General features: G+C 41.8%; 1 long non-coding RNA gene across 2 annotated transcripts in view; it reads left to right on the plus strand.

Moving 5' to 3' along the window:
- The first annotated feature begins 4,943 nt into the window (after positions 1 to 4,943).
- The window catches only part of LOC133048699 (uncharacterized), an 84,254-nt gene continuing 62,326 nt past the window's right edge, over positions 4,944 to 26,871 (plus strand). The window contains exons 1-2 of one of the 2 annotated variants that reach the window (XR_009691101.1): positions 4,944 to 5,139; positions 22,379 to 22,521. This is a non-coding gene — a long non-coding RNA (uncharacterized LOC133048699). The remainder of the gene's footprint in view (positions 5,140 to 22,378; positions 22,522 to 26,871) is intronic. The other variant, XR_009691102.1, reaches the window with a different exon arrangement.

The raw sequence follows: 26,871 nt of genomic DNA on the forward strand, positions 1-26,871 counted from the left end.
TCTTGCTAGAGCAACTGTTACTCTACATTGTCTAATTACTGAAGGCAAACCTAATTTCAAATAGTACAAATTCCTTGACAAAGTTAAATAATTGAAGGCGAGTTCTTTTAGTTTGTTAAACATTTCAAGTGGAAGACCTTTACTCTCTTCTTCTAAGGCACAAATATGAGCTATAAAGCAACAAATGTGACACTATAACAGAATAGATCTATTACAAATGTGTAGTAGAAAGAACCTTCAGATATATGTAACTAAAGAAAGGATACATTTTGATTGGTAAAATAAAGAAGATAGGAAGAATAGCACAGTGTATCAGAAGGAAAATCCATTATTCAGAGTGCATGTCTTTGAGACCAGAACCTTAGCATAAAGGCATTTTGCTCTGGAGACAAGAAAAAACACATGGCAATGAAATGTTATGGACATATACCAACATTTAGAACAGTTATATGATCAGAGATTACAAGAACCATTTAGTAGAGCTAGGAAGATCTCAAAATATGTTCTGGTGATGAAGTCATAATTGGTCCCATTGTGAAGAGAAAATCAATATGGCTATTTCAGAAAGCTCTTCAATGGGCTTTCTGTTTGTTTGTTTGTTTGTTAAGTACTCACAAAGGATTAAAAGGATCTCACACCTGAACAAACAATGAGGGACTGACCAGCCCTGTAAGGAGGAGGCCAGACAGCTAAAAGAAGTACTTAACTGAGGCTTACAAAATACTCTTTCACATAAATATTTTATAGTTTTTTTAATAGTGTTCTCAACTATAAGTCAAGTATATAGTATATAAGTATACAGTAAGAAAGGAATAAGTTATATAACAATAGTATTCATTACATAATAAATGATAGTGTAATAAAACACTGAATTTCTGTCTCTTCTCTGTAAAAGATACTGATTTTTAAAGCAGGAACTATGCATCAATGTTATTATAAAGAGTCTGAACCCAAAACACAATGAGATAATGAGGCACATTGAATGTAGGTCTATTCTGGAGCCAACGACAGGTCTGTTTATGGCAACTAAAGTACTTATTTATCTGAATTGCAAATCACTGTGGTTAAACAGGGGTAAAGGGTGCATGATAGGAGAAATTTCAGAGCACAAACATGGGCAATGTTCCACCAAGCTCTCATCCTCAAGGACATAGACACACACATGTGATGCCCTTTGCAATCATACCCCATACAGTCTTAGAGAAATTTCTTTTCATGTGCATTTCTCTATCTCATTTATTCTTCAAAAGCATTCTTTTAAAGTCTGCATTTCCTTATTGAAACACCTATAGTTTATTCAGCAGTGTAGGAATCCTGTGTCTTACCACCAGAGAGCTCCTTCAAGACTATCCACTTAGTTGCCCATCTCAGCCCACGTTCAAGGAACCAGGACCCCGAGAGGGACCAGGGTACAAAAGGCTTCCTGTGTTCCCTGTTTCTTGATAGGAAATAGGCTTCATTTAGTCTCCACGGGCTTCCTAGGTGGCCAGTGGTAAAGAATCTGCCTGCCATTGCAAGAGATGTTAGTTTGGGTTTATTCCCTGGGTCAAGAAGATCCCCTGGAGAAGGAAATGACAACCCACTCCAGTAGTCTTGCCTGGGAAATCCCAAGGACAGAGGAGCCTGATGGGCTACAGTCCATGGGGTCACAAAGGGTCAGACACGACTAAACAACTAACACTTTCACTTTCCCGAGGGGAGAGGTTGGGATTCAGTAATTTTGGTTTCAGAGACAATTGCATTTCCAGCTACCTTTTTTCTTTCTGATGGTATAGAGGAGCTGCCATCAATATACCAAGTAAAGTGAAGTGAAGTTGCTCAGTCGTGTCCAACTCTTTGCGACCCCATGGACTGTAGCCCACCAGCCTCCTCCGTCCATGGGATTCTCCAGGCAAGAATACTGGAGTGGGTTGCCATTTCCTTCTCCATACCAAGTAAAGTCAGGGTTATTTAAAGGGGTTGAGGAAATGTGGGAGAAATGGGGCATCAGGTATTCCTCTTTGCAAGTATGGATGGAGGGCTCAGAAGAATTAGGGATAAGGGTGGCAGGGTTGAGAGTAGGACAGCATTCAAAGGAGAACTCAGGATATTTGAGAAGGGTGACATGAATTAGCTGCATGCATGAAGGAGATAGAAGGGTCATTGATTTGCGAGAAAGTAAGTCTTTAAAGTTATGTGGTGAACAAATGACAGTGGGTGCTCCAAAAGTCAGTTTTTACGTTCCTGAGTGAAGAGTGCAGCTGCTGCCAGAGGACGTAGGCAGGCTGGCCATCCTTGAAGTGTGGGATCTCATTGCTTTGATAGATAAGCAACAGGGGTGAAGGAAGGGCCCTGGTTTTGTCCCAAAGCTCCTAGGGCAATTTTGCATCTCTCAGTAGTGGAGAATAAAGACGTGAGAAGATCAGGAGGTGTCAGAGCTGGGGTTGAGAGAATGGCTTGCTTAAGGGTGTCAAAGGCTAAATGGATATTTGATTTTAGTTCTAGGGGTTCTGAAAGACCTCTTTGGGTGGCTTGATATAGGGGTTGTGCCAAGAGGGAAAAATTAGGAATCCAGAGGCGTAGATATCCAGCTAACCCCAAGAAGGACAGAATCTCTGTTTTTGATGTAGGGAGTGGTAGGGTGGATATAAGGGACTTTCTATATAGTGATATAGATATAGTAATATATCTTTTTGTTGGTGTTAAAAGGACTCTGAGATAGGCGACCCTAGGAAGAGAGAACTGAACTTTGGTGGGAGATACTTGATAGCCGTGATCAGCTAGAAAATTGAGGAGTTGTATAGTGTGTTGTTGAGTATGTAAGCAAAGGACTCCAAAGGAGGAGATAATCCACATATTGGAGGACAGTACTCAGAGTAAGGTCAAGAGAGGTTAGGTCTCTGCTAGAGCTTGGCCAAAGAAATGAGGGCTATCACAAAAGCCTTGTGGGAAGACTGTCCCTGTCAGCTGTTGGGAACAATGATTGTCTGGATCAGTCCAGGTCAAGGCAAAGAGGTCTTGAGAGTCTGGGTGTAAAGGTGTAGTAAAGAAGGCATCCTTGAGGTCTAGAACAGTGAAGTGGGTAGTGGAAGAGGGAATGAGAAAGAGAAGAGTATAGGGCTTTGGAACTACTGGGTGTATGGGGATAACAGCTGCACTGATAAGCCTCAGGCCCTGGACCAGGTGATAAGAGCCATTTGGCATTTTGATGGGTAAGACAGGGGTGTTATAGGGAGAGTGAGTTGGGCGCAAGAGGCCCTGATGTAACAGTTTAGTGATGATAGGCTTTAACCCCTGTTGATGTTTTTGGGAGATGGGGTATTGTGGTTGATTGGGGAATTCAGAGGGGTCTTTGAGACAGATACACATTGGAGCATGGTGACAGGCAACAGATGGATTGCCTCTATCCCAAACTATGGGGTTTATAGATAAGGAGAGCAATGGGGCAGGGGAAGAGGAGGTGGGGTTGAAGAGCAGAAGCCAGGCTAGATCAGAGAGTGGGCTCGGGTTAGTAATAGATGCTTTGAATTTTGAGAGAGGGTCTCTCCCAAGAATAGGAGTGGGGCATTTGGGGAGTATGAGAAACAAATGGAAAAACAGGGTATCTTAAAGTGTGCACAGTAGAGGTTTGGTTATTTGTGGTGTAGATATTAAACCGTCAACCCCCATAACAGAGACCTGGGAGACCTTGGTTTTCTGGAGTAGGCAGGCATAGCAGAGCAAGTGGCCCCCGTGTCAGTGAGAAAAGGGGTCGGCTTACTTGCCACTGTAAGAGTTACCTGGGCTCCGTGGTGGTGATGAGAGTCGGGGCCTGGGGGCCTGGGCATCTTCAGTCTTCAGCGGCGAGTCCGAGGAGGCTGGGCAGAGCTGGGTCGGACGACTCCTGCTGGGGACCAGGAGGGGGTGTCCGGATTCTTGGAGGGGGTTTTGGGCAGTCGACATTCCAATGTCCCTTTCTGCCACAACTGGGACATGGACCTGGAGGGGCCTTGGTTTAGGCATGAGCAGCCCAGGGGCCTTCTTTGCCGCATATGAAGCAGAGCCCAGGTGGCTTCCCTTCTATGTTGGTTGATGGAGGCTTGGAGCTATGTAGAGCAGTGGCTAAAAGGTGGTACTTGGCCTGATCTCGTTGGGCCTTCTCTAGCTTTGCCTGTTCTTCCCAGTTATTGAAAATCTTAAAGGCTAAATTTAAAAGGCCTCATTGAGGGGCCTGAGGGCCTTATTCTGCCTTTTTTAGTTTCTTTTGGATATCTGGGGATGACTGGGAGATAAAATGGGTGTTAAGAACAATGGTACCCTCTGCTGAAGTGGGATCTAATTTCGTATATTTTTGTAGGGCTTCTGTTAACCTGGCTAGAAATTGTGCCAGGTTTTCATCTAGTTTTTGAGTTATTTCCTGTAGCTTATCAATGTTGGTGGCTTTATGTCCTGCCTTTTGATGGCCCACATTGAGGCAAGCAGCCATTTGATTACCAGCTGCTCATCTGGGTCTCCCTGCCTGATCACCCCAGTTGGGGTCTCTCGGCGGACAGCCGTGGCTTCTGTAAGAACGCAGCGGCAAGATGAAGAGAGCACCAGAGTGTTAAAAGCCTTGATTGGGCAATCGCTCTTGGGCAGAGCTCCCAGGGGCGAGCAGGGGGGAAAGCGGGAGTCTGCAATCTGCGGCGAGGTTGGGGGCGACCCCTATATACCCCGGCGGATACGGAAGTGGCAGGACCAGGGTGCTGATTGGACTTTTGGTCCCGTGTCGGTTTTTGATTGACCGGAGTCTTGGTGCCTTTGCGTCCATCAGTCTGCCTGGCAACAGGCTGTTGATTGGTGGATGTCTGTCCCTGTCAGTCCGCCTGGCAACAGGCTGTTGATTGGTGGATGTCTGTCCCTGTCAGTCCGCCTGGCAACGGGCTGTTGATTGGTGGATGTCTGTCCCTGGGGCTTCTGTGAGACCTTTCGGCGGGGGGCTTCTCTGTCAGCATTTTCTGGCTGGCGCCTTCCCGCCTGCGATCAGCGTGACCTTTCAGCTTCTACGCCTTCGTGTCCTCTGTCCTGAGTATCTCAGCAGCAGGAGCCTGAGAGGTTTGCCATACTCATTCCTTCTTTTCCGGGAGAAGAGTTGGGGAGAGGATGATGTAAATACCATGCCAGGCTAAGTCGGAAGACTGGGTAAGATACTTGAATTCTTTTAGATAATTATCAGGGTCTGAGGAGAAGGAGCCAAGATGCTTTTCAGCCTGAGACAGATCGGTGAGGGAGAATGGGACATGAACCGGAACAATGCCTTCTGCTCCAGCTTCTTCCCCTGAAGGGAGGAGAGGGGCAGGGGCAGGGGCGGGGCCCTGCGGTGAAGTTTCCTGCTTTAAACTTGTTCGGGATCCACCTTGAGGGGATGTAGGGGTAAAGCCTTGGGACCCTCGGGGTAGAGGGTGGGGCTGAGGTCTCAGAGCTTGTCTCTGGTGCAGGCATGGGAGGGGGCTGGCTGCCTGAGAAGGAGGGAGGGAGGAGGGGGCATTAAGTGGAGGTTGTGGAACTGGATCTGGATCAGGATTGGGAGTCATAGAGCGTGGGCTGTGGTCTCAAGGACGAAGAAGAAAAGTCTGAACAGGGATCGGGAGACATTGTATTAGGAGGATGTGGCCCAGAGTGGGCTAAGAGTATCTGAGAAGTAGAGCAGGATTCACAGAGGGAGGGTCGAGAGCAAAGAAAGCCTGAGCATGAGGGATTTCTAACCACTTGCCATTGTGGCAACAGAAGTTATCAAGGTCTTGTAGAGTATTGTTATCGAGAGCTCCATTTTCTGGCCAATGGGGCCTGTTATCAAGTCTGTACTGTGGCCAGACACTATTAGAATAGTAAATAAATCTTTTTGGTCTTATCTCCCTGTGGAAGCCCAGGGCTTTTAGGTTTTGGAGAAGGCATCCTAGAGGAGTAAATTTTGAGGGCTGGGATTGAGAATTTCCCATTGTGGGCGAACAGGGAGGTTAGACAAGGGCAAGAGAAAATGGGAAAGGTCCGAGAGAAAAGGCAACCCCATTCTCAGGACTTTCTCAGAGAGTAATGGGAGTCCCCTATTTCAAAGTCAGACGGGGCACAAGGCCGAGGGCCCCAGAGCGTGGAGATCCTCCTGCCTAGCACTCCGTCTTGGAAACGAGGTGAGAGAGAGAGAATGGGATTTCACTCAGCCTTAACCGGATGAAATATGGGCCAGTGTGGATGTCAGTCCACCACGGCAAGTGGAGAGTCCTGTCCCAGAGCTCATCTCAGTTTCTCGGCAAGGTCCAAGGGAGGGGGCCACAGGAGGACCACCACCTGGAGGATCTTCCCTCCTGGGTTTCAGCACCAGAATGTGAGGTGAGTGGGGAAAAAGAGTGAGCCGGGCAGTCAGGCAAAAGGGGAATTTATTAGAGGGAAATGAGAGGGTGACTGGCCCTTTAGGAGAGCCAGTATCCTCCCTTTCTGACGGGGCCTTTCTTAAACCCCACCCATGAAAATTTCTCTGAAGAGATGGTTAATTTTCAGCCTGTAGTTGAGTCCTGTGGTCTCATAGCCGGAGGTCTGGAATCTGGTGGTCTCATAGCTTTGAGAAGGTAGGTGCCCGTCAGAAAACAGAATGTCGTTTGGGCAATTTGGTCATGATTGGTCACTGTGAATGTATTCTTTGTTTGCCAGGTGAACATAATGAGCCATCTTAACAATGAGCCCCCTGTGGGCCCTATCAAATTGTTAGTCAGGAATTGTGAAAATTTTGGTGAAAGTCATGATGTCTTTGAAAATAGTGACAGAGTTGGGAATTGGAGGAGAGGACAGATTTGAAAATTATTTTTAAAGCTTGTTGATTAATAGAACATGATCTGTGAAATAAAGTCAAGATTCAAAATTTAACAGCTATATTCTTTTTCTCAAAATCTACTGGGTTGGAAAATGTGGGCAATTACAGAAGGATAGAATCAAAGTTACTTTTGACATGCTATATATTTTAATGCAGGGGCTCCCAACCTCTAGGATCTAATGCCTGATGAGCTGAGGTGGAGCTAATGTAATAATGAGAGTGCACAATAAATGTACTGTGCTTGAAACACCCCAAACCAACCCCACCCCACTCCTGTCCTGATCTGTGAAAAAATTGTCTTGCACAAAACTGGTCCCTGGTGCCAAGAATGGCAGGGGCCACTGTTCCAGCCTATAAGAAAGAACGAAGCAAAACTGATCAAACAAGTTTACCAGACTTAGAAAATACAAGACACCAAGGCCTCAAACAGAAGAAACACAGGAGAGGAACCTGGTAACTGCCTCCCTTACCTTCTGGAGTGGGTGTCCCAGGGAGGGACTGCCCCGGGGAGCCTGGTGGTCTCACAGAGTCAGAAACAGAGCTGCTTCCCAGGGCTCCAAGGGGCAGGTGGTGGGCTGCCCCACAGGAGAATCTGTGGGCAGGAACTCTCTAGAGTTCTGCTTCAGGCTCTCCAGGTGTCTCCAAGTGAGTAAGGAATCCATGCACTTGTGCAGGAAAATCGCAGGAGACTGGGGTGAGCCTCACCTGGAAGAAACCCTGGAGACAAAGCGCTTCCGAGCCCAAGCACAGCTGGAATAGTTTGCATTTCCATCAGGTGAAGAGAAACCAGTCATCCAAGGGGTACAGGTTAAAGAGAAAGTCATTGCTAATAGGTGGGACAAAGGCAGCCTTTTCTTAAAGACTGTCCTTGCTTATGCAGTAAGTAATAAGCAAGAATTAACAGAAGAAGACAATTACGCAGTTATTTTAACTGTATTCCAAGTGTTCCTGAAGCTGGGAAAAAGACTAAATACAGCATCAGCAATAACAAGCCAGACTCCAAAGTGGCCAGGACAGATTTTTAGTTAGAATTTCTGTTGCAATAGGTAAGAGGGTCCAGCATGGACTGAACACAGCATACATTTGTACAGAAGAGACTGGATGTTTTAAACAGAGTGAGGGAGCCAGGAGTGGAGACTACTGTAGTTTGAAAACCGTCATGGTGAGGGCTCAATGGAAGAATCTGCCTGCCAACACAGGACACATGGGTTTGATATCTGGGTCGAGATTGCTCTGGAGAAGGTAATGCCAACCCACTCCAGTATTCTTGCCTGGGAACTCCCATGGACAGAGGAGCCTGGCGGGCTACAGTCCATAGGGCTGCAAAGGGTCAGACACGACTGAGTGACTGAACACACACGCACACATCTAGGCATGAAGCCCATCTGGGTTGCAATTCAGAGCTGATCCAAGTCAGCCCCCCTCTGCCCACAGAGGCTGGGAGGTGGGCCCCCTCTTCAGGAGTTGGTGGGAACAGCCCACTAGCTTTTTCATGCAGGCATCCTACAAGGGGAAGTGTACGCCTAGGAATGCAACCTTGAGCTGTACGAAGCCACATCAGTGTTTGTTCATGTCTTGTCTACCAGAGTGTGTATGGATGTGGGTGGTTTGAAGGGATGGACAGGTCACTTGTGTGGAGAGGCTTCAGTTTTTTCCACCGAGGTGGAGGTCCACCAGGAGAAGACTGCATGGGGCCTGGGCAGAGTCTGGTCAACAAGGGACTCCTTGTCAGTACTGACTATGGAAATGGAAAAAAATTATTGTCTCCTGCTCAGCTGAAAAAGAATCGACCTGCAATGCAGGAGACCTGGGTTTAATCCCTGGGTTGGGAAGATCCCCTGGAGAAGGGAAAGGTAACCCACTCTAGTATTCTGACCTAGAGAATTCCAAGGGGTTGCAAAGAGTGGGACAGGACTGAGCAGGTTTCACTTCACTTTATGAGCCAAATAAAACTCCTAGAAATGAAAATCACACTGTCTGAGATTAAAAATATATGTTAGATGGGATTAATGGCAAATAATATATACACAAAGGTAGAAATGTAAAAATGTGAATGTGTCAGAATAGAAGCTATATACAGTGAAACACAATGAGAACAAAATGAAATAAAATTAAAGTGTGAGTGAGTTGTGGAACCACCCCAAGTGGCCTAAAATGTGAGAATTTGTGCCCTCAAAGAAAAACAAGAGAGCTGCCAGATTAAAGTATTTTTGAAAATACTTTGACATTTTTACTTACAGTCACATCATTTTTAGCTGATTCCCTTGATATTGATGGTTATCAGCTTGTCCCAGATTAGTGAATTTTATTATCCACCATCACAATATTTTTCTTAAAAAAATATTTGGTACATAAATAAAGTATTTTTGTTAAAAATAGTTATAAAAAAGTAATAATGTATTATGGCATATATAACATAATTAACAGCAATTACATGTACAAAATGAAAATAACATCCCAAATGTTGAAATGAAAGAAAGAGAAATAGAATATTTTAAGGTTCTTATATGTGAGGTGGCATAATAGTACTTGAAACATAGTATACTACTATACCTACTGAGCTCCTCTGTCCATGGGATTTCCCAGGCAAGAACACTGCAGTGGGCTGCCATTTCTTTCTCCAGAGGATGTTCCCAACCCAGGGATCAAAGCTTCATCTCCTGCCTCTATCTCCTGCATTAGCAGGCAGACTGTTTATCGCTGAGGCACCTGGGAAGCCCATACTATACTATAGTATACAGCAAATCCTAAAGTGGGCACAAGAGAAATAAAATACATTTGGAACTAGTAAGCCAGAAAAGGAGATAAGCTGGAATCACAGAATGTATATAGTCACTAAATGAATATTGGTTGTTTTAAATATGCTCAGTTAATATGAAACAAATTGAGAAAAGAATAAGTTAGAAAAGAACATATCAAGAAAATAGAAAAAAAAATAGGAAGATAGTAGACTGTGATGAACATATCAATAACCACACAGAATGTGAATGTAAATACGATTATTCCAGGTAAAAACAATGGACTGTTCATTTGGATAGAAAAACAAGGCTCAACCTATGCTGCCTACAAGAAAATGTCATAAAAGAGAAAAAAAAAAAAAAACATAAGTGGAGAATAAAACACACATCATTGAACAGTAATCAAAAGAAAGTTGGAGGGAACGGACTGAAAAATGAGTGCCATTCACATCACTGGATTTTTTAAAATAATGTAATAGCCACAGTATGTTTATTAGCTAAAATGGAATGGGCTGTGAGTTTTGCTCTGTGCAAAATAGCCCCAGCATTGCAGGAGCTTAAACAATAGCTGTTTAGCTGTTGTTCATACTTCAGGTCTGGGGGACTGTCAGTCCTCCTCCAGCCTTGCCCTCATCCTCATTCGTCTCAGGCATTGTTGACACTTAGGGCAAAAGAGAGGCCTGCAGTGTCTCAAGGGCATGTGTGCTCAGTCGTTCCGTAGTGTCTGGCTCTTTGCAGCCCCATGAACTGTTGCCCACCAGGCTCCTCTGCCCATGGCACTCTCCAGGCGAAACTGCTGGAGGGGGTTGCCATTTCCTTCTCCAGGGATCTTCCCGACCCAGGGATCAAACCCAGGTCTCCTGTGTCTCCTGCATTGGCAGGCAGATATACCAGTGGGCCACCTGGGGAGCCCTGGAGTGTCTCACCCCCAGAGTCAATTATTGTGACTACCACATGTAACTCCGTCCAGGCTGCTGGTAGTTAGAGCAGGTTAAGAAAGACCAATAAAACATTTAGTTACATGTGCAACGATTAATTATTACTCCACAGCCAGCGTGGTGTGCAGAACGCAGGTGGCAATACAGGGACAGAGGACTCTACAGGGTTAGTTGTCAGAATGGGAGTGATTTTTAATGTCTTCTCTTTTCACAAAGTTGCATTTGTTATTCTCTTTCTTAAAAAAAATCTTAATTATTTGAAAATAAGGAGATTCAAGAACAGTAACTTTATGGCAAGCCAGCACATGTGTGAAAAATATATCTACATAATCATACTTAGTTTTATTTAGTTTATCTGTGGAAAGATAAGAAACTTTTACCAGTAATCTTGGAAAAGGAAAACCTGGTCTGGATCAAGATTTAGGGGGAGAAAGACTTCCTTATCACTGAATTCTATTGTTAATGGTTTGAATTTTTTCTTAAGTATACATTACCATTTGGATTGAATCATATTCTTCCAAAATTCATATGTTGAATTCTTAACCCCCAGTGCCTCAGACTGTGACTTTATCTAGGAATAGGATTATTGTAGAGGTAGGTGTGTCTATGTCCCAATTTCCTCTTTTATTATAAGGACACCCTTAATATTGGACTAGGGGCCACCCTCACAGTAGTAAAGAAACTGCCTGCCAGTGCAGGAGACTCAGGAGAAGTGGGTTTGATCCCTGGGTCCAGAAGATTCCTTGAAGAATGGAATGGCAACTCAGTCCAATATTCTTGCCTGGGAAATCCCATGGACAGAGGATCCTGGAGGGCTACTGTCCATGGGGTTGCAAAGAGTCAGACACCACCGGGCATCTGGGCACACACATGGAAAATTCACCCTGTTATACTATGACCACATGTTGTGGTGCTTTGCTACAGCAATCCTAGCAAACTCACACAATCACTCATTAAAATATAAGCATTATAAAAAAATGGTGGATAGTTAATGTCCAGTATCCAGTGGTACTTCAGATGTAATAGAACCAAGAGAACACGGTGAGTTATTCTAGGAAAGAGGATCAGGTACCAAACTTTTACTGTGATGGAAGGGAAAACCAAAAAGAAGGCTAAGGCCAGCAAAACTGTTGGAATTAACTGAAAGAACTTATGGCTGAACCAAGACAGCACAGATTTGTTGAGAGCTGGGATTTTGTTGTGAATGTATGTTCTGTGTTAGCTATGTTATTTCATTTTTAAGTTGACTGTAAACTTTCACAGGGACCATCTCAGTCCATAAATGTTAAGTGTTTGGCATTCACACTCTTCCAATAGAGTTCACGGACACAGGTGGCTCATTGGATTCAGTGTGTGCCAGAAAGGAAAGAACTAGAACATTGGGCCAGGACTAGAACACCTGGATTGTATTCCAATTTTTATCACCTGGTTGAATTATCTAAGTGTTTGAAATTGGTCACTCTTTGGAAGCTATTAAAAGCTATAGTGAAGGACTGGGAAGCCTGGCATGCAGCAGCCCATGGAGTTGCAAACAGTCAGACATGATTTACCTTAGAGACTGAACAACAAAAGTTATGCAAATATTTCTCCTTAATGCAAAGAGATTGTGTTTTTTTGTTTTATTGTCATTTCTTTATTGCTCTGAGAGCTTGTTTCTTAACCATGTCTGTCTTATCTGTATCCGAGCTTGAAAGCACGAAGACAGGAATGAAGCTACTTATGTATTTCTTAGCTTCAGTAAAATGTGCTCTTAAATCAACATGGACTGCCTTTTTGTTGTTACTTCCTGTAAAACTGGGCTTCCCTGGGGGGTCAGTGGTAAAGAATCTGCCTGGCAATGCAGGAAACTCGGGTCCGATCCCTGGGTTTGGAAGATCCTTTGGAGAAGGAAATGGCAGCCTACTCCAATACTCTTGCCTGGAGAATCCCATGGACAGAGGAGCCTAGCGTGCTACAGTCTATGCGGTCACAAAGGAGTCGAACACAACTTAGCAACTAAATGACAATATAAAACCATTAGTGCTCTTCTTGAAGAGTGTGCATGTGCAATCACTGCAGTTGTGTTCAACTCTTAGTGACCCCATGGACTATAGCCCTCCAGGCTCCTCTGTCCATGGGATCCTCCAAGCAAGAGTTCTGGAGTGGGTTGCCATGCTTTCCTCTTGGATATCATCCTGACCTGAGGACTGAACCCATGTTTCCTACGTTGCTGGTGGATTCTTTATCCACTGAGTCACCTGGGAAGCCTGCTCTTCTTGGTATTAATGTATTAATATACTTTGAAACAAAACGAAGATATTTCACTTCTTGGACCAGTTGACTACAAGTTCTTTGGCACCATGATAATCTTATTGTCAACTGGATAAATGTTCCAAAGCTCATTTCATCTGTTGTTTACTTTCCTTGACTATTTTAAAATAACTTTTATGCCACAAATTTGCTGCATATCTGTGTTATTGCCAAGTTATATTTGTGAAATGTTTTTTAAAAGAAGGAATAAAAGCAAAATACCCATTACTCAATGATTACTTCTCCAGCTATCTATTTTCAATAATAAATGAGGCTATACATGGAAGACTACAACTTCATTTAACACGATACCATGAAACACAAGGAAATTAAGCTCAGAGAGAAAACCTCCATGTGAGTATTATTGCCAACACTTTCCCCAACTGTAGGTTTGAAAAAGAATTTAAAGAAAGAGCACATGTCAAATCAGAGAGACAGCTCTCCTTGGTGAATAATGGTTAAGGCAGAAAACTTAGAGAGAAAGCAACAAATGGAGACTCACAGTGCAGTTCTATGTGCAGATCCATTAACAACAGTTATTTAAGACCAATGTGTCAGAGGAGATTTGTAATTCCAAAGATTAATTTTCTTATTCCTTCAATGTGAATATGCAAAGTCAAGAAAAATGCCTACCTCTCTCAGGAAATGGGCCTTATTTCTGGTTTCTCTTAATATCACAAGAGAATGACCTTTCCCAGATAATTAGGTTTTCCTGTTAACCGAAGTATAACATTTTACTGCATCTGAATGTTATTTAATAAAATGAACTTTGAAGTTTCTCTTCTTAATAAAAGGCATCTGGAATCAACGAAAACTACATTCCCCAGGGACTTAATTTTGAAAGTCATTTGGTGTTTTGCTTACTCTCAGACAGGTGATGTTGAGGCTGTAGGATCTAGGGATGAATGTTACCTACTTCAAGAAGATGATCTGAAATATTGTTTCTTTAAATAAAAGGAAACTTTTTGTGAGATATTAGGACTTTTGTAATTTTTAAAAATCTTCATTATATTAGTGTAATATTTCTCTCTGCAAAACATTTTACTGATTTGCTGTTGAATTAGGGGCAATAATCATTTATTGCAAATTTCTGCTAGGTGCTAATATTTAATGAGATTATTGCTATTATTCTAGAATATGGTGGTGACTTTTTCAGCTGTTGAGGCCATGTAGAGAACTCTATGATGGCAGGAACCTTCTGGGTTGCACACTTGTATATCCAAAATGTGTAGAATAGTGCTTAGCACATGACTGAAGCTGATCCACTATTTCTTGAGCCAATGTTTTCTGTAGTTTAGCTGTCAGGTTCAAATGTCCTTTGCTATTTTATAATCTGGGTGTCTACCAATCAGGCCTTTAATCTCTTTGTGGATCCTTTCCCTCATCTTTAGAGTGATGATCATAGCAGTTTCTATTTCTCAGGATTATGGAGTGGAATTATTCCATCACACGTGCATGCATGCATTCATTAGAATCCTGTGTTGTAGATGTGCGTGTGTGCTCAGTTGCTCAGTCATGTCCAACTCTTTGCAACCCTATGGACTGTAATCCTCCAGGCTCCTCTGTCCATGGGATTTCCCAGGCAAGAATGCTGGAGTGGGTTGCCACTTCATCCTCCAGGGATCTTCCCTGGGAAGATCAAACCCAGGTCTCCTGCCTCTCCTGCATTTGCAGGTGGGCTCTTTACTGCTGAGCCATCTGGGAAGTTTCATATTGCAGATAGGAAGTGTTAAAATTAGTCAACATTTTATTCATCATTATTGAATAGCTTAGGTTGCTCTCTCAAATGCCCCAGGGAAAGCAGAATGCATGATCCTCCTACCACTAAGGTGCTGTGAGGGGTTGTGCAGTAAAGGATTTGGGAGGGATGGATGGTTAGAAAGCTGCTGGTGTCACAGTAACATGGAGACATTTATCTTCCTTGTCATCACTTTACCTCTCTCTGTTCTGCTCTCATGGTTCTTGCTGCTAACTGCCCTAGCCCTGAACCATTTTTCCATTCTTTCAGACTCCTTTCCTCTGATCTCCTAGGGTCTGCTGTTTTCCCTTGCTTCTCATTTGTATCTTTCCGGTGTTTTCATCGCTATTGCATCACTATTGCAGTCTTATGCACTCCAATGCAGCATACTGCCAGAAACTCAGTCTCCAGATAACTCAGGTCTTCCTGTATATAAATCCTTTGGGGATTCTTAGATGATGTCTCCTGGCTTTAGTTAGATGAGCTGGTAAATCTTTATAGTGCTATCTGACTGTGGGCTAACACCAGGCTACTAGCATATCATATAATTAAATGGTTTCTACATATTTTAACAACCAGATGCTGTAATGAATCTTGAAGATGGTGTATACAGACACACCAAGTGCTTTCCTAATGCATTTTTTATGGTAACCATAGCAGGAGGCTGAAACTTGTCCTGACTGAGTGCATCTGATGTCATTAAAACATAAGAGAATTAATGAATAAGCAGTATATAAAAGTCTAAAACTCAACATGACAGAATTGAATAATATAAACATCATAATATATTTATACATCCTGATGCTGGGAGGGATTGGGGGCAGGAGGAGAAGGGGGTGACAGAGGATGAGATGGCATCACCAACTCGTTGGACGTGAGTTTGAGTAAACTCCGGGAGTTGGTGATGGACAGGGAGGCCTGGTGTGCTGCGATTCATGGGGTCGCAAAGAGTCGGACACGACTGAGCGACTGAACTGAACTGAACTGAACTGATTACCTCAATAATAATAACTATTATCAGGCAGTGCACTGTCTACTCTGCAGAATTACAGGGCTAAAAGTTTGTCTGACAAAATAAAAGTTGCCTAACACTTTGAGAGATTGATTTTCAGTGTGGACACTCCTCTTAATCTATCTCTCCATCACTTTCTTTTACCTAAAAGTAAAATTAATAGAAGTTGAGAAGTGAGATTTAAAGTGAGGGTTTGCATAACAAAGAAAGTGCCCAAAAATGTCCACTAGTGAGTATACAAAAAAAAAATTAGTAAAAATTTTATCTCATTTGAACTTACATTTTGAAGTAATTAAAATTAAGTGCAATATTAACATGCTAATACATCTACATAGTTTATAATCTAAAACATTTACATGTCAGTGTATATTATTTTTCCTGATGGCATGCACTATCAAAAAGATCCTGAGATCAATATAGTGGGGATAATTGAGAATTACAATATGTTGCTGACATGCAGTAGTCATTCTGAAGTTTGTTCTGAGTTTCAATTATTATGTATATGTCCTTGCTTCTGGGCCTGACTTCTGTAGAGATAAATAAGTAAAAATTTTACAGAGACCACAGAGAAGAAAAAAAAGTGTAATGGAATCATCAAAATAGATATGCAGATGACACCACGCTTATGGCAAAAACTGAAAAGGAACTAAAGAGCCTCTTGATGAAAGTGAAATAGGAGAGTGAAAAAGCTGAATTAAAGCTCAACATTCAAAAATCAAACATCATGGCATCTGGTCCCATCACCTCATGGCAAATAGATGGGGAAACAATGGAAACAGTGACACATTTTATTTTTTTGAGCTCCAAAATCTCTGCAGATGGTGACTGCAGCCACAAAATCAAAAGATGCTTGCTCCTTGGAAGAAAAGCTGTGACCAACCTAGACAGCATATTAAAAAGCAGAGACATTACTTGGCCAACAAGGGTCTGTCTAGTCAAAGCTATGATTTCCCCAGTAGTTATGTATGGATGTGAGAGTTGACCCATAAAGAAGGCTGAGCACCAAAGAATTGATGCTTTAGAACTGTGGTATTGGAGAAGGCTCTTGAGAGTCCCTTGGACAGCAAGGAGATCAAACCAGTCCATCCTAAAGGTAATCAGTCCTGAATATTCATTGGAAGGACTGATGCTGAAGCTGAAGCTCCAATACTTTGGCCACCTGACGTAAAGAACTGACTCACAGGGAAAGACCCTGATGCTGGGGAAGATTGAGGGCAGGAGGAGAAGGGGATGACAGAGGATGAGATGGTTGGATGGCATCACTGACCCAATGAACACGATTTTGAGCAAGCTCCGGGAGTTGGTGATGGACAGGGAAGCCTGGTGTGCTGCAGTCCATGGGGTCGCAAAGAGTCGGACACAACCGAGTGATTGAACTGATGACTGATAAATAAAACATTATGTGCTCAGAAATATTGACATATCAGAAAATCAGGTCATTTAATTTTAGTATTAAAACTTTTGAAAATTTTTTCTTACTATGTAAAGTACAAAATGTGAGGATTGAAAGAGCATAATACTATCTCTCAAGTTTTTCTTATGTAAAACATTTCATATTTTCAATCTTAAATTAACAAATTAATTCATTTATTCAACAATACTTGGTGCTGGTCATAGGATGACTAATCCTCACTGTTTTCCATGAGTTCATTGCCTAAATACTATACATTATGATGAATACAATAATGGCATTCACAAAATAAAAGATGTATGATTTTTAAAATATTTATGAATAGTGTTTTTTACTTATATATAATGTTGACCTGTAAACTTGGAAAACAAGAAGTCAAACTCACCATCATTATAATTTTAGCAAATGAGAGAATTGGTCAGTAACCAAGGAGGTGAGGTTTCAATGAATTTACCAACAAAATAAGTATACATAAATAAAAGTACAAATTAACTGATTGTTTTTTGAGAACATTTTCAAATTTTGAAATAAACAATTTGAAATTAATTACATAGGAAATATGATATAACCATTTTATCTGATATTTTCTATATTTACATTAAATCTTGTTCTACATTCCAAGAAAATTACAACGTTGTTTAAAAAGACAAAGACTTGAGGAAAGTTTTAAAAAATCTAGAATGGCTATTATAAAAAAAAAAAAAAGCCAAAAAACAAAAACCAAAAGCTGGAAAGTGTAAGTTAGGTTGTGGAGGAACCTAACTTATTGGGAAAAATGCAAATTGTGTAGCCACTATAGAAAACAACATGGAAGTTCCTCAGAAAACTGAAGCTACAACTACCATAAGATCCAGCAATCTCATTTGTGGGTACTCCCGGATTCCTTCTGCACTAGTCACAGCAGCCAAAATGTGAAACAACGTCCATTGACCGATGAATGGACAAGGAATAGGTGGTCTGTACATACAATGGAATCTCATCGAGCTTTAAGAAAGGAGAAAATCGGGACTCCCCTGGTGGTCCTGTGGCTGAGACTCTGCTCCCAGTGCAAGGGTCGCTGGGTTCAGACAGGACACTAGATCCCACGTGCATGCGTGCTGAGTTCCTTCAGTCCTGTCTGACTCTTTGTGACCCATGCACTGCAGCCCCCCGGGCTCCTCAGTCCATGGGATTGTCCTGGCAAGAACACTGGAATGTTAGATAGATAGTAGACAACTAAACTATAGATGGATAGATGGTTCCTATATAGACAGATGCCTGATAGATGATAGATGAATAGATAAATAGATGATTGATAGATAGATACAGAGATATATAGACTTACAATAGGAACTGGATAACATGGTTATGATAGATGGATACACAGATGGTTCATAGATAGTTAATGATAATGAGATGGATTTATAAATAGATGATTGATCAGTTCAGTTCAGTTCAGTCACTCAGTTGTGTCCGACTCTTTATGACCCCACAGACCGCAGCACACCAGGCCTCCCTGTCCATCACCAACTCTGGGAGTTTACTCAAACTCACGTCCTTTGAATCAGTGATACCATCCTCTGTCATTGCCTTCTCCTCCTGCCTTCAATCTTTCCCAGCATCAGGGTCTTTTCAAATGAGTCAGTTCTTCGCATCAGGTGGCCAAATTATTGGAGTTAATTGATAAATAGATATGTATGTGTATGTGTCAATCACTCAGTCTTGTCTGACTCTTTGTGACCCCATGGACTACACCCCACCAAGTCCCTCTGTCTACGGGACTTCCCAAGCAAGAATACTAGAATGGGTGGCCATTCCCTTCTCCAGGGCATCTTCCTGACCCAGGGATTTTACCCGAGTCTCCTGCATTGAAGGCAGATTCTTTACCATCTAAGCCACCAGGGAAGCCCATTAAACAGAAAGATGATAGCTAAATAGATATAGGTATAGACTTACCATGGGAATTGGCTACCTGGGTGGTGGAGGACAAGAAGTCCCACAGTTTGCCGTCTTCAAGCTGAAGAGCCATGAAAGCTGGAGGCGTAATTCCTTCTGAGTCTGAAGACTGAGAATCTGGGGGCTGACAGTGTCCACATCCCAGTTTGAGTTCCATGGCCAAGACCAGGAGCACTGATGCCTGAGGATAGAGGTCAGATGCCTCAGTTCCAGCAGAGAGTAAATTCACTCTCCTTTTGGTCCTGTTCACTCTCAGCAGACTGCATAATGTCCATCTGCATTGCTGAAGGTGATCTGTCCACACTTTACTCAAACGCTAATCCCTCCACAGAGAGCCTCACAGCCACACCCAGAAATGATGCTACGCCAGCCATTTGGGCACCCCTTAGCCTGATCAAACTGACACAATAGATGAACCCTACACTAGATGACTGAATTCTAAAAATCTGCTGTACAATATTGTGCCTACTGTATTGTATACTTAAATCTCATGAAAGAGTAGACATCATGCTAAATATTCTTACCATAATATAATAATTCTTCAAATATCACACAACTAAATAAAATCCCTTGTGATTATACAGTGGAGGTGATAAATAGATTCAAGGGGTTAGATCTGGCAGACAGAGTGCCGAAGAACTATGGACAGAGATTCAAGACACTGTACAGGAGGCAAAGACATCATTGTGCCAGCAAAGGTCTGTCTAGTCAAAGCTATTGTTTTTCCAGTAGTCATGTACGGATGTAAGAGTTGCAACTCGTACGGCATAGAGAAGGCTGACTGCCAAAGAACTGATACTTTCAAATTGTCATGCTGGAGAAGACTCTTGAGAGTCCCTTGCACAGCAAGAGCAAACCAGTCAATCCTAAAAGAAATCAACCCTGAATATTCATTGCAAAGACTGACGCTGAAGCTGAAGTGCCAATACTTTGGCCAGCTGATGTGAGGAGCAAAGAGCCAACTCACTGGAAAAGACTTTGATGCTGGGGAAGATTGAGGGCAAAAGGGGAAGGGGGAAAGAGGATGAAGTGGTTGGATGACATCACTGACTCAGTGGGCATCAGTTTGAGCAAACTCTGAGAAACGGTGAAGGACAGGGAAGCCTGGTGTGCTGCAGTTTATGGGGCTGCAAAGAGTCGGAGACAACTCAGTGACTGAACAACACAACTTTACAAATGAAACTAAAAATTTCAATGCATTATCAAAACATATCTATAGGTATTTTTAACAAAAAAGGACTAAACTGCAACCAGGTCTCTTCTAAGAATGCTTTTGTGGACCCAGCTTCTCTTTTCATCTTGTACAGTTCAGTTCAGTTCAGTCACTCAGTCGTGTCCAACTGTGACCCCATGGACTGCAGCATGCCAGGCTTCCCTGTCCATCACCAACTCCCAGAGCTTGCACAAACTCATGTCCACTGAGTCGGTGATGCCATCCAACCATCTCATCCTCTGTTGTCCCCTTTTCTTCCTGCCTTCAATATTTCCTAGCATCAGGGAATTTCCTAGCATCAGTGAGTCAGATTTTCACATTAGGTGGCCTGAATATTGGAATTTCAGCTCAGCATCAGTACTTCCAATGAACATTCAGGACTGATCTCCTTTAGGTTTGACTGGTTTGATCTCCTTGCAGTCCAAGAGACTCTCAAGAGTCTTTTCCAACAGCACAGTTCAAAACCGTCAATTCTTTGATGCTCAGCTTTCTTTATAGTCCAACTCTCACATCCATGCATGACTACTGGAAAAACCACTGCTTTGGCTAGGTGTACCTTTGTTGGTAAAGTAATGTTTTGCAGGTTGGTCTGGTAGAATTGTTGTTTCCCACATGTGGCTCTCAGGTGTGCCCTGCTCACCTGTAACCATCCAGCAGAGGGGGTAAGGACCAGGAGCCTGTGCATGGGTGGGTTTCACTGTCCAGCCCTGGGTCTGGGACCCCATGACTCCAGGGACAGTGCAACTAGCACCATGGCCAAGTATAACTGAGGGACAGGCAGGGAAGTGCTGTCTGCTTCTGTGTCAAAGAAATAAATGGGCAGTGAGCCTGTCTCTGTGGCAAATCTTTCTAGGTACAATTAAAATTCAATGCAGGTTCTCATGGGATTGATTTTGTAAGATTAGATTTATCATAGGACAGACAGATTGCCTAAATACAAGATAATTTTCCATAACCATTTTAATGTATGTGATAACATTTTTGTAATCCATTAACTTTTAACCCTGGGCGAAAGAAGAGCAACATTGGGATTATTTCTGACTGCTGGAAACTGATGCAATGGGCTTTCCAGGTAGCACAGTCATAAAGAATCCATGTGTCAAGGCAGGAGACATGGTTTCAATGCCTGGGTTGGGAAGATTCCCTGGAGAAGGAAACGGCAACCCACTCCAGTTTGCTTACCTGGGAAATCCCATGGACAGAGGAGCTTGATGGTCTAGAGTCCATGGGGTCGCAAAGAGCTGGACACAACTAAGCAGCTGAGCACCCACAACTGATATAAGAACCTCCTTAGACATACTTTAGGGAATAAAATATACCATATGAGAGACTGGCATTTTTCAAAAATAATGGTATTTTGATTTTTTTAAAAAAAATAAGAATACAAAATTAAGTTGGTGATTGAAACATGGGCCTTTTATTCTGCTAAGTATTTCCTTGTGTTGTTCAAACTCTCTCTGAATTGCTTGGTTTCTTTTAATATGATGAAACTTTCTCTAGTTGAGTCACAAAAGTGAAGTGAAGTGAAGTGACGTGAAGTCACTCAGTCGTGTCTGACTCTTTGCGACCCCATGAACTGTAGCCCACCAGGCTCCTCCATCCATGGGAGTCTCCTGGCGAGAGTACTGGAGTGGGTTGCCATTTCCTTCTCCAGGGGATCTTCCCGACCCAGGGATTGAACCCAGGTCTCCTGCATTGCAGGCAGACACTTTACTGTCTGAGCCACAGGGAGGTAGAGTCACAAGGGGGTGTTAAAACTCACATTGATAACAACATTAGTAAGCAAATGGAATTTAGTCAAAATTAGGAATTTCCCTGAGATCATGCGGTAAAGAATCTCTTCCGAAGGCAGGAGACCTGGGTTCAATCCCTAGGTCAGGAAGATCCTGTGGAGAAGGGAATGGCAACCCACTCCAGTACTCTTGCCTGGAGAATCCCATGGACAGAGGAGCCTGGTAGGCAACAGTCCATGGGGTCCCAAAGAGTCGGACATGCTTGAATGACTAAGCACACAGGAATTTCTCAGAAAAAATAATCAAAACCACTCTGAAAGAAAAAAAAAAAAAAAAGGAAACTGCTATTAAATTCAAACAAATAGTGGTAAATTTCAAAATAAAATAGGAATGGATTATAGATTATGAGAAACAAAAGAGGGAAATTCATAGGAATGTAACTGATTATTGAAAATGGAACCAAATATTTTAGAGATCTCTACTGAAACAAGAATAAAACCCAGATAATATTTAAACCTCATTTAGATCAAATATAGTTTCTGAATTTATTATCATTTTTTACTTTTCAGATAAAGTTGACCTACTGGTAGTAAAAAATGTCTGATTCTACCCCATGATTCTAAAGCATACTACTAGAGGATACCATTGCAGTTGGACAGAAAAACAGAGAGATTACAGTATGCCAACTTTCTTTAGGAAAAAGTCATGGCAGGTATGCATGATATTTCATTATTCTTTGCTTCTCTTACAGAAAAAAGTACAATATGCTTACAACTTACTACTTAATCATCTATAAGGGATATAATACTTTAAATAAAGATCACTTGCATTTTGAGGTTACTTGATGGTGCTGATAAGGAAGAAAGTCATAAAGATTTTAAGGTATCTGCATTTCTTTCTAAATATGGGAAAATATAAAAGGAAGAACAAATATTAATACTTGACTATATAATTTTAGCTGTTTCCAGTAATCAGATTATCTTGGATATTATCATTTAATTCACATGATTTCTTAAACCCCACCCTCATGAAGTTTATTTTTAGTTTAGAGTGTCTAGTGACTTACTTCAGTGAATCTGTAAGTTCATTAGTAATTATACAACTAACATTTTTTGATGATTTATATGTAACCATTGGACTTTTAGCCCAAAGTATTTTTTAAAAAAGAACAAAACATTTCTCATTTTCTTTAATATTCAACTTAAAATTTACTCCTTCTTAGGACCCTTACCATCTAATCCATCCAGCTGAGAATTAATCATTTTCCATTTTATTCATCAACGTTTCAAGTAATTTGCCCAATAAATCAAGGAATTTTGCCTTGTTCCATCTGTCGTGAAAGTGTTGTGAAAGTCTCTCAGTCGTGTTGGACCCTTTGTGACCCCATGGACTGTAGCCCACCAGGCTCTCTGTCCATGGAATTCTCAAGGCAAGAATACTGGAGTGGGTTGTCATTTCCTCCTCCAGGGGATCTTTCTGACATAGGGGTTGAACCCAGGTCTCCTGAATTGCAGGCAGATTCTTACCGTCTGAGCTACCAGGGAAGACTGGTGTCTTCCTGTAATAACACTCTACCTGTCATAATACTCTTTAATGATTTTTCCATTAATATCTGTCACATTTATATATAAGGACTAGGGCAATGAGGCATAAAAGATATAGTACAATAATCAAAGACTGTTTTTATTCTGTTTTATTCTATGTTGGCTTGAACACAGCATGAATTGTACTCTCCTAGCACACAGCATAATACTGATAGTTATGGGCACATTGTCACTCAGCAGGACAGTGACTGATAAATTACAAAGTCCTAGCTGATGGGAGAATATGAAAATGCCCAACAGAAACAAACTGGATATTGTGTCCAACCCAAGGCTTCACAACTGTTTTCCTTCCTCTAAGAAGAGTGTTCTTTGGGATATTGGAAAAGAAAAATAGCTCTTCTCACTTCCCACACAAGAATATGGGATATAAAATCGTTCCCCAGTTGCTTCTAACATATAACATTTCTGAATGGATAGTTAGTTCAGTTGCTTGTCCTGTCTGACTCTTTGTGACCCCATGAACTGCAGCACACCAGGCCTCCCTGTCCATCACCAATTCCTGGAGCTTGCTCAAACTCATGTCCATCGAGTCAGTGATGCCATCCAACTGTCTCATCCTCTGTCATCCCCTTCTCCTCCTGCCTTCAATCTGTCCCAGCATCAGGGTCTTTTCAAATGAGTCAGCTCTTTGCAACCGGTGGCCAAAGTATTGGAGCTTCAGCTTCACCAACAGTTCTTCCAGTTGGTGAATTCAGGACTGATTTCCTTTAGGATTGACTGATTTTATCTCCTTGCAGTCCAAGGGACTCTCAAGAGTCTTCAGAAATCCAACAGTTCAGAGCATCAATTCTTTGGTGCTCAACTTTCTTTATGGGCCAACTCTCACATCCATACATGACTACTGGAAAAACCATACCTTTGACTGGACAGATGTTTGTCGGCAAAGTAATGTCTCTGCTTTTCAATATGCTGTGTTGGTCATAACTTTCCTTCCAAGGAGCAAGCACCTTTTAATTTCATGGCTGCAGTCACCATTTGCAGTGATTTTGGAGCCCAGGAAAATAAAGTCTGTCACTTTTTCCATTGTTCCCCCATCTATTTGTTATGAAGTGATGGGACCGGATGCCCTGGTCTTCATTTTTGAACGTTGAGTTTAGGTCAGGTTTTTCAGTCTCCTGTTTCACTTTCATCAAGAGGCTCTTTATTTCCTCTTCACTTTCTGCCATAAGGGTGGTGTCATCTGTATATCTGAGGTTATTGATATTTCTCCCGGCAAAAAAAAAAGGGGAGAAAAAACAACCACCTGACAACTTTCTGCCTCGGTCTCCTCCTTCCTCCTGACAACACTTCCCCCTTAATTCCACAATTTGATGTTTTCTCTGTGTCTCTCCACAGGTTCCTCTTCTCCTCCTTAATTTCTGAACACTAGAGTTTCTAGGAGGTTTGTCTCTTATTACAATACTATTCTACCTTTGATGTAGGTAGGGATTCATGGTTCTTTCTTCTCAGAATGTATCTGGACTGTTCCCCTTCTGACCTCCAGGGTAGCATATCAAATGCCCCACTAAACATTTCCATTCAGGTTTCTCAGACTCATGTACAAAGAAGATACCTGATAGAACTCATGGTCTTTCTCAAAGCTTTTCCATAAGTCAGTAGCAGTGCCTCGTCAGCCACATGACAGTCAGGGCTCATAGCTGGCACCTCTCTCTTTATTTAAGACAACCGGCTTAATTTTACTCATTTTAGTATCAACCCTCTTACCTCACAAACCAGATAAATCTTCAACATGCCCCCTCCTTTCTCTCCTCTTTCTTGTTTGTGGAAAGTGTTAGTCACTCAGTCGTATCCGACTCTCTGTGACCCCATGGACTGTAGCCCGCCAGGCTCCTCTGTTCATGGGATTCTGCAGGCAAGAATACCGGAGTGGGTTGCCCTTTCCTTCTCCAGGGGATATTTCCAGTCCAAGGATCGAACCCATGTCTCCTGCATTGGTAGGCTGTTTCTTTACCACTGAGCCATCTGGGAATCCCTGAAAGTGGCCTTAAGATAACTAAAATCCTAGAGACGGGTTTATATCACCCCACTTCACAAAAGTCCATTATGAAAAACCAAGAACAAAGTCCAACTGTAAAGAGAGAAGACAAGGACAGCTACTCTCTACCCTGATCTCCTCCCACCACCCCTTTTTTATTTAGCTACCACTTCACATCTCTGCTGTTCAAACAGTTTTAGAAGCTGAGTTGATCTGATCTTACATACAACATTTGGATTTTATGGACCTGCATGTTTTATCAGTTTCTGTTTTCCTAAGGAGTCACTCAAACCACAGCCTTGCTACTCCTCTGACCTAATTCAATACTGTCCTGAGGATGCTGACTTATAGCAGGCCCAGGTAAGAAGCCTGAGGTCTCAGCACTTGGTTCTAACACTGGAGGAAATATGGTCCCCCAACCCCCTGTACCAAATGAAGGAGGTGGTCAACGTAAATTAAAGATGTGACAAAATTATGTCTTTATGCAAATGCAAGCAAATATGAATATATGTTTTTATTTCTCTTCTCACTCTTTTATACAAAAGGCATTGCATTATCTAACCTGTTCTGTAACTTGCTTTTTGTCCTTAAGGATATGTTCTAGGGATCTTTCTTGTTTCTGTGTGGGACAGAGAAAGATTCTTCACTCTATTATCATAGTTTTGTAGTATTGCATGAGTGGATTGATGTTTTCTAGTTTATTGAAATTTTATTGTCCTTTACAAAAGCACTTGACTCATTTCTAGTATTTTTTTTAACCTATATTACAAATAAACACAAGAAATAAGGCCCAAGAAGATGCACAGGAAAAAATTATAATAAAGAAAATCAGCACTCTTTTCTAATTCACTGTTTTCTGTTTGTTTGTTTTTTTCCTCATGGTCCACTTATATTGTTGCAAATGGCAGTAGTTCATTATTTTTAATGGCTGGAAAATATTCCATTGTATATGAACTTAGCATAAGTTAAAAAATAAATACTCAAAGAGAGCTACTCAGCTCTGCAATTTGACTCTCTCCATGTCTGTCTTGCCTAATCTTTTTTTTTTTTTTTTTTTTAACTACACTCACTATGTTGCACCGTACTGGTTTCAATTCAAGCATAAATATAATTTTCTCTTTTTCTTGGTTCCAGGATATCAAAAATGTGCTTTCCATCTATACCTGGAAAACCCAATCTTCAAATTCTTATCTGTCATTTACTCAGGGAAATCTTCCTAAATCCCATAATTTAGACTAATAATCCTCAATACAGACTCTCCTGGCAACCTGTCCTTTTTCATTTCTAGCTCTCATTATAAATGTTTAATGATGCTTTTTCCGCCTGGGTTTCAATATGTATCCCTGATATTTACTATAGTTTCTGATATATATAGTAGATGCTCAATAAACAGTTTCAGAATAAATTAATTAACATAAATTAATAATAATTTATTAATAATTAATAAATTAATTAATGTGCCAGTCAGAAATGAACGCTTATG

The sequence above is a fragment of the Dama dama genome, chromosome 29 (assembly GCF_033118175.1).
Source record: "Dama dama isolate Ldn47 chromosome 29, ASM3311817v1, whole genome shotgun sequence".
NCBI lineage: Eukaryota > Metazoa > Chordata > Mammalia > Artiodactyla > Cervidae > Dama > Dama dama.